Below are 9,404 nucleotides of genomic sequence, written 5' to 3'. Positions count from 1 at the left end.
TTATATGGTTTGATCACATAAAACAGCGGCCTTCTGATGACCCGGCTAGGCGAGTAGAGGTATTAGATTTGACTTATGTTAAGAAAGGTAGGGGTAGACCTAAAAAGACTTGGTTAGAAAATATTAGGAATGGCCTTTCTTTATTAGATTTAAACAAGAATTTAACTTTTAATAGGACACAATGGAGAAAAAGGATTCATGTACCCAACCCCACGTAGTGGGATAAAGGCTTGATGTTGTTGTTGTTGTACACAATCATATGTTTTAAATATACCAACTAGTTCGTCAAATGAATAACAATATATTTATAATTTATTTAATTATTTAATCATTTATTTATTTATTTATTTATTTATTAAACTAATTAAAAGCTTTTACCAATCGTCATCTATATTCAGAATGAGGCACAGATCCACCAATATGAAGTGAGCTTCCTAAACCCCCACAATCATATACTCTATTATGCTTATTTTACTCTCTCAATTTGGTGAACTCAGGGCTCACTCAAGCTCTACTCAAATCTGCCCATACTCCCTATCCAATCTATAATGGATGATGTCCGGACTTTCTAATGTATGTGAATATGTCTCTAAGATGAGTCGATCCTCTCCTCTCAAAATTTGTTCTGATCCTCGTGTCATGCTCAGGCAACCACCTAAAATATTTCTGTAAAAAAAAATATATGAATAATAAATTAGTTTTTGAGCTACATGTAGTAATTCAAAGAATTTTTTGGTTTTTGTATTTGGTGGCTCTTCCACACTACTCCTTAAATTAGGACCTGCTACATCAAAAATAAGTTCTTCATATGATCTAGTCATTTGATTTTCATCAAATATTTTAAAAGTCGTGGATGGACCGGCATGAGTATCTCGGTGTGGTTCATACTTGTCATGTGAGGTCTAAATCTAGTAGTTTGGAACAAATCCCGTATGATATAAATCAACTTTTACATCATCGGGCTTGAGAAAAGCTTTATTTTTGTGCTTAAAATATGGACATCTAAATATTCCATCAAACATAAATGAAGGTAGTTGAGATGCAACTTGAATAAAAGTCTCTACTCCTTACATAAATTCATCTATCAATCCTCTTCAACCTGATAACAAATTGTTATACATCTAATATCTCTCTTCTTAGATAGTCATTTAGATGTTAAAGAAAATGTTTCCTACATAGTTATGAAATCAATTATTAGAAGATATATATCCTTAAATCTTGTTTAAATGTAAGAAAAAATATCATTTACTCTCCTAATTGAGTTATCGGAAGGCAACCGTTTTATTTGTTTGTTTTAAATCAATATTATGCTTCTCTTTTAATGAATAATTTTTGCACCATAAAGCATTGCATGTCTCACTGCCATCTTATAGAATTTTACCTTAAGTTTGGGGAGGACTTTTCTATCACACAACAAGCCCGATGCATTCTTCTAGTTCAACCATCCAACTAGAATTCTACTAATAATATCCACATATATTTCACCACCATCACTCTGAATAACATACCCAAATTATCTAAAATGTATACTCTTATTAATGACTTAATTGCACAAACACACAATTCGCCCAATGGATCTATTATTATTAAAATTACACCCACAAAAATCTTTATACTCTAAGGTTGACCTCTAGCAAATGTCTAGTAAGAACATCCACGATTGAAGCAACAAGATATGGGTTTAAGGGTGATCCTTGATGTAATCCATCCGAAATAGGAAAATACTTGGTCAACCCACCTTTTGTTTGAACACAAGCAAGAACTTCTGTATACATATCCTTAACGGCTTTTTAATAAGCATTATTAACCCCTTTCTTTTCTAGAACTCTATATAACACTACTCTTAAAACTTTATCATATACTTCTCTAAATCAATAAATATCATATGTATATCCTCCTTATTCTCTCTATATTTCTCCATCAAACCTCTCAATAAATGTATGGCTTCCATAGTAGACCTACCAGACACGAATCCAAATTTATTTTGAGAAACATTAATATCACATCGCAACCTATGCTCCGTAACCTCAATGTAATCAAAAGAAAAAAAGAAAATACTCTATAAATAACCTTCCATAACTAAAGAAAAAAATAAATAAATGTAACAACCTTCATGGCATTTGACTTAATTGGAGTGATCGAGGGTGTCAACGTGCAGAGCAAGAAATTTTGGCAAGCAGAGTACGGGCATGATAGACAATCGAACTAAGGGTGTGATCGGTGACCGAAGCTATGTTATCGGTGGCCAGAGTCATGCGGACACAGTTAGAGGCGAGCACGAGCGCTAGCAGAGCAGCGTCTAGATGGAAAATTGATATGCAAACAAATGAGGAGGAATGGTCAAATTGGCCAATTTTAGGTCAATTCTAGCAATTATCCAGTAGCATTGACTGGAAGAAAAAACACTTAACACCGGCTTCTTGGCTGTCAGGAAATCATATGCAAAAATAGAAAACTGGCAGCCTACCTAGGGGTTCTTTTACCATCGGTGTTTCTAGCAGTTTATTATTAAACTCTACCAGATAAATTGCCGATTAAGATCAATACTCAAACAGTCGGTTAAACCGTTGATACTTCTGGTTGTTATTTGATCACTGAAATTACCACTTATAATCATTGATTTTCTTGTAGTGATCTTACTCATTGTTCTTCTGATTTTTAGCACGATGTGATCGCATCTCTTCTTGTATCTTATTTTGAATCTTTCTTATCTCCTTTATCTCACTTTTCAGAGCAGCAACCCTCTAACTAATAGTTTCTCAGCCCCACTAACATCATAAAATTCTAAAGTAGATGTACTACCCTCATAAGCATATAACTGTGAACCTAAGCCATAAAACCTCCCCCTCTACCTTCATCCAATAACATCTGAACATGTATGATACTCTGAGTACTGAGTCAATCCTAAAGATGATCCCTCAGCAGTAGACTACATACTATCCGAAGTCATATAAAATCATCCTACGAGAATAAATTCATAAAATAAATTTCTAAAGACTAATAGTGTAGATTGCGATGGTTCTATGACATCGAGTCCATGTTACAAACAATCTTTTTTCTTGTACTTCTCAGATGGGGCTCGGAGTAGTAGAAGCAAAAGTGGGTGGCTTCTTAAGACAAATATGCTTCACATATCGATCCTTCTAGTAATGTTTTATTCTTAATATATTTTTTAACTTATTCAAATATCTATTGGATAATTAAAATTATCAATTATAATAAAAATTATTTAAGACATCATATTAAAAATATGTTTCACCTCTCAAAAGGATCCATTCAATGATATTGCATGTCTACTAACTCTAGCCTCATATGGTAAATGGACTGAAAGATATTCCATATAATCAAAGAATCCCTGGGGAATTATTTTTTAACTTGCATAGGATGATTGGTATGTTCTCATCACTCCTCCGTAAAGCATCATTGCTTAGTTTAGATGAATAAAGCTCTTTGAAGAAAATACTAAGTTTTATCAATGAATTTGATATGTAATCTGGTAACATACATACTATAATTGAAAGGAGAACCTCCATAATTATGTAATAATCATGACTTTATATTCAAAATAATCTCACATATTTAAGGTTTACACTTCAATTTAAGTTTGATACATAGCCATTAGACATTTTTAAATATTAAAACTATTGACATGTTTTTTTTTGTTCTAACATGGAAGAGTAAGGTGCTTTGGGCTTCATTATTTCGTCATTGTTAATTATTATTAACTATAGATTTCTTTGTCGGTAGTACTCTTTAATGTCCATTCTAGCTTTGACATTATCCCTTCTCTTGTCTTTAATATCTATAATTATATTAAAAAATATTGTCAAGAAAGTTCTTCTCAATGTGCATAACATCAAGATTATATCTTATCAAATTTATTATCCAATATAATAATATCTAGAAAGTACTTTTTAATCCAATTATGATGAACATTATATCCCAGATATTTACACTCTGATAATGTTAGAAAATCAATAATTGATTAAATGTCAAAAAATCTTTGTAGTATGTTATCACCACTTGATTTGGGTGGAGGAGGTGACCTCTCAACTCTATTTCTAACGAATGCATCCTTATCTCTCCTAAATGAATGATTAGCAAGTAGGAGCATATGCTGATAATCAAATTAAATATTTTTTTTCATCCAAGTTTTAGTGTGAAAGATTTAGTATTCTCCATGTATTAAGGGCTGACTAATTTTCCTGCTGTGCTCCAGGCTAATAATATACCATAAGCTGGAAAATTGCAAATGGTCCAAAATAATGCAGCTCAAAGGAGAAAATTTTATTTGATTGAGATGTCATATGTGAGTAGACCTTCCCATAAGAACTTGAGATCATCAATTAATGGTTGCAAAAAATATCAATTTCTATAGTTGGATTATGTGGTTCAGGTATTATAAGTGTTAAGAATATGTATGGGGTAGTCATACACATCTCTGGTGAAAGGTTATATGGTGTTAGTATAACTAGACAACAAAAATATGGTGAAGTTGTCTGACTATATGGAGTAGAACCATCAGTATATAATCTCAATCTTATATTACATGGCTCAACAATGAATAGAACATGTGTTTGATCAAAATATTTCTACACTTCAGCATTTGATGGATGAGAAAGAACACCAATATTTGGTAATTTCACCTTATGTCATCTCATATGACATGCTGAACTCATTGATGAAAGATCATTATGGATGTTAGGCCCTTATGAACTAGCCCAAGGCTAATTAAGAGAGGGGTGAATTGACATTTTAAAGAGAAATCTTTCAATCAAAACATAAGCCAAACCACAATTCACCACAAAGAAAAAACAATGTGGAAATTAAATACGAAAATAATAAAGGAAAGAACACATCAGATTTATTCGGTCAAACCTTGACATACGCCCACTCCTCAGAGGCACCCTCCGAGTATTGCACAAAACTCAGTGTCTCTCCTTTATCCCCCACGCTAGGCGGAGAAGCCCTTACAAAATCACTTCCACCTTCTCTAGTGCGGCGGAGTAGCCAGGTCCTTTGACACCAAAGAGATCTTCTTCTTCCCAGAACTTCCCTCTAGACAAGCCTTGAATCCGATGGTATTAAGGTGTAAGCTCGTCGGAGCAACCGTGTGGAATCCCCCTCCACACTCCCTTGAAACCCCCTCCAAGGATCTTCTTCCTCTCTCAAACTCCACCCTTTCCTCTCTCCCTTTCAAGCTCTCTCTTCAAGTTCCCTCCAAAAGAACGAAGCTACAATGGCTGTCAAAGACACTTATCATGAGAAAGCAAGAGGTCTTTAAATAGTATTACAAAACCGACATTATAGTCCAGGCCGATATGAATATCGACCTGGCCGATCAGCATAAACTACGCTCAATTAGCCCGATCAGTTTGGAACGATTAAAAAAATTTTGGTCACATCGTCCAGTGGATCGTCCCAGCCGATCCTATGATCATCCAGGATGATGTGATCGTGCAATCAGCCTTAATTGCTTTCCTTAAATTTCAAATTAAATTAGGAAAAAATGTGCTGGGTCAGCCAGGTCGATGCCTAAGACGATGTCAAAAAATAAGAAATTCCTAAAAGACCTAGCGACTGATTCTTTTTGATTTGAGCCTATCATCCTGGCCGATACAAAATCATCTAGGAAGATGTGCTTAATAACGACTTCCTTAAACATGATGCCCATATTAGGGTTTCTATTTTTGAACTGATGGTCCAGGCCGATATAAATATCATCCCGGCTGATGTTACCAAAAATAATAAACTCTAAGAAACACTCAGAAAATCTCTCAAGGTGTGTGTGTGTAAGGTTACAAAGCAAGCAAGAACCCCTACAGGACATAACTCAAGAAATAAAAAACACATCATTGAGAAATACAAGTAAAATAGTTCTCCCTAATCTTGAGCCTTGAGTGGTGCATCAAAGTCCTGAAAAGTTAGTACACACAAAAATAAACATAGAATTCAAGTACAAATATGCAGCAGAAAGTGAACCATAATATTTGTTATCATCAAAACATAAACTCATAAGCTCGAATTGCAACAATTGATGTGTAGATCTATTGAAGTCTTGGAATAATCAATAAAAAAAATAAACGTGAATATAAAACATCTTTATTTTGACGACGTTATTTTCCTGAGTTTAGTTTAAAGCAAAGTGCATTGCAGATGCGACAATAAACTTCTGTCGCATCATTCTTATAGTATAACATACATCCATTTATATAATAATAAATTTTTGTAGCTGTAAGACCCAACTTGGATACTAATTTCTTTATTCGATATAAAATTATGGGGATTAAATTATCTACTGGATTTGTTTTCTTGAGAAAACTAATGAAGTTATTGAAATGTTCAAGAGGAATATTATATTTAATTTTGATACTTAGCATCCTAATACCAATTGATAACTCTAAATGAGTTATGCAACTGTCCTAAATTATTTTTTGAGCAGCAAGTAGTAATTCAAAGAATTTTTTGGTTTATATATTTGGTGATTCTTCCATATTAGCCCTTAAATTAGGACCTCTTGTATCAAAAATAAGTTCTTCATATGCTTTACTCATTTGATCTTCATGAATTATTTTTGAAGATGCGGATGGACTGGCATGAGTATCTCTATTTTGCTTATACTCGCCATATAAGGGCCAAAATCCAGCATCCTGGAATAAATCTCCTATAAAATAAATCAATCTATACATCATCGAGCTTAAGAAATCCTTGATTTTTGTGCTTCAAGCATGAACATTCCATCAGACTTAAACGAATGTAGTTGAGATGCAACTTAAATAAAAGTTTCAACACTCTCCATAAATTCATATGTCAATCCTCTTCGACCTGGTAGCAATCTATTATACATCCAATATCTCTCTTCTTGGATAGTCATTTGGATGTTAAAGAAAACATTCCCTACATAGTTGTGAAATGAATTATTAGAAAAATTGCATCCTAAAATCTCGTTAATTTAAATCTAATAAAGAAATATCATTTCTAATATTTTTAGCCAAGTTTTTTAAGGTCTACTATACCTCTACCTTTCTTATTATAATTCAAATATAATACATTTACTTTCCTAACTGGGTCATTATAAGGTCGTCATTTTAAGCGACTAAACCATCTAAGATGACTTATCTCTACAACAACTTAGTATTATACTTCTTTTTTAATGGCCAACATTCGGCACCATAAAGCATTGCAGGTCTCACCACCATCTTATAGAATTTTCCCTTAAATTTGAGGGGGATATTTCTATCACACAATAAGCCCAATGCATTCATCCACTTCAACCATCCAACTTGAATTATATTGATAATATCCCCATCTATTTCACCTTCACTCTAAATAATATATCTAATATATCTGAAATGTGTAATCTTATTAATGACTTGATCACTCAAAGTCAAAATCCCCTCACTAGGTGTATTACTACTAAAGGAACAAACACGCACCATTTGGTAAGGGTGAGGGCATCTGGATGAAAGTAATTGAGCCACGCAAAGAAAATAGGAAGAAGGAAGGGGTGTTAGATTTTAGGGCCCTTTTTGGTGCTTTCCAGCAGTTTTAACCACCGAAAACTTTTCACTTAAAATTAGATTAGATGTTAAATTACCGATAAAAGCCACCACAAAAAGAAAATACTTGTAATATTTTTGGAAATCAGTTGATCGCCGGAAGTTCTGGTGGTTTAGTGTCTAATACAAGTAGTTGAACCACTGGTTGACATTGGCGGTCAAATCGCTAGTTTAAGCACCAAAAGTTCTGGTAGTCTACTCACTGCCAGAAATACTATCGATATTCAGAGAATTTCTTGTAGTGGGGCCTTAATATAGCACTAGGATGACTTCAATGGACTAGATTTCCCAAAATACCAATTTAAAACTAATCTAATCACATGTAAAATTTAAAGATGGTAATATAGTTATGATATAGAGGTTTTGTTTTTTCTAAGTCAATATATTTTATATGAAATTTTGTAAGTGGTTGGGTACAAAATATTTCTAGTGTGGCCAATTTGACTAGTTAGGGATTATGCTTTTAGTGATAGAGTTTAGACTCATGAAAATTTGGGAAAAAAAATATCTTAAATGATAGTGGGATGTTGTATGACATGTGATGGAGTTTCTCATAAATTTATGAAGTGGTTAAGGTCACCAAATTTAAACTAAAACTACATGAAGTCAGATTCATCCAAGGTTCACTATAAGTGGATCTAAGTGGGGATTTTTAAGCTTTTCTTTTTAGGAAATATTTTTATATCACAATAGAAATAAATATAAAAATAGAACCATAATAAAATACTATAGTAAAATATAGAAAAAATAAATAAGAGAATTTGACCCTTAATAGAACACAAGGGAGAAAAAGGATTCATGTAGCCAACCCAATGCAGTTTGATAAAGGCTTGATGTTGTTGTTATTATTGTATAGAAAAAAATGCCAATTAACTCACCAAAGATGATTGAGAGCTAGATATCACCAAACACCTCTTTATGGCCAACTACCAAGCCAAGACACCCCTTGGAATTCACTCTAACTTTGGTCAAAAATATGTTTAAGCACTTTATTCCATAGCAAATGATGTTTAAATATAAGTTATAATAAGATAAAATTAAATTTAAAAAGAAGAAGAAGGAAAGGGGGGTGGCCTACACTTGTAAACACCATAACTACTCCTTCCTTAAATGCTTGGCTAGCCATTAAACTCCTTCCTAGTTCTTTGCTTGGTTGTCCACTCACTCCATTCATGAGCCACTTAATTAAATAAATTAAGAGATTTTTACTAGTTACTTAATACACAATTTCACAATACAAACACTAAGTCTCGCACACATATAATTATAATACTACATGAAGTTTTCACACACATAATGAGGAAAAAATATAAATGAAATTCATTAGGTTATGGATTTAAACTTGCTTCTAGTGATGGGTTTAATATGATTAACTCTAATTTTACTGAATTGAACCCTAGTGGTTGGACTCTTGTTGTCAGTAGTTGATTTTGATGCTCCTAATGCTACACCATAGAGGTTTGATAACATCCAAGGTGGATGTAAATTAAAATATAATGAACTACTTTAAATGTTTTATTGATTGATTATAGTTAACTCTAGAAGTATATTTTTCATTACTTTGACTAATGTACTGCATTATTTTATCATGTAGGCTTTAAAAGTCCTTGGCAAATGTGAATGTAGAATAAAAAAAAGTATGAGTTGGGATATTATTTACATCAATCAATCGTCTATGATTTGGACCATATACTATTTCAAAATGTGAAGGTTAGATTGTTTTAGATACAATATTATTATGTGCAAGTTCATAAATAAGTAAATATAAGTCCCAATTCTTTAAATGTTTCCCTTAAAAAAATCTAAGTAGGTTTCCTAGTGTTCACTTTACTACTTTAATTTATC

This window comes from Dendrobium catenatum, unplaced genomic scaffold, assembly GCF_001605985.2.
Source record: "Dendrobium catenatum unplaced genomic scaffold, ASM160598v2 fragScaff_scaffold_822, whole genome shotgun sequence".
NCBI classification, from domain to species: domain Eukaryota; kingdom Viridiplantae; phylum Streptophyta; class Magnoliopsida; order Asparagales; family Orchidaceae; genus Dendrobium; species Dendrobium catenatum.
The sequence above is the reverse complement of the archived record's forward strand: the minus strand, read 5'-3'. Positions refer to the sequence as shown.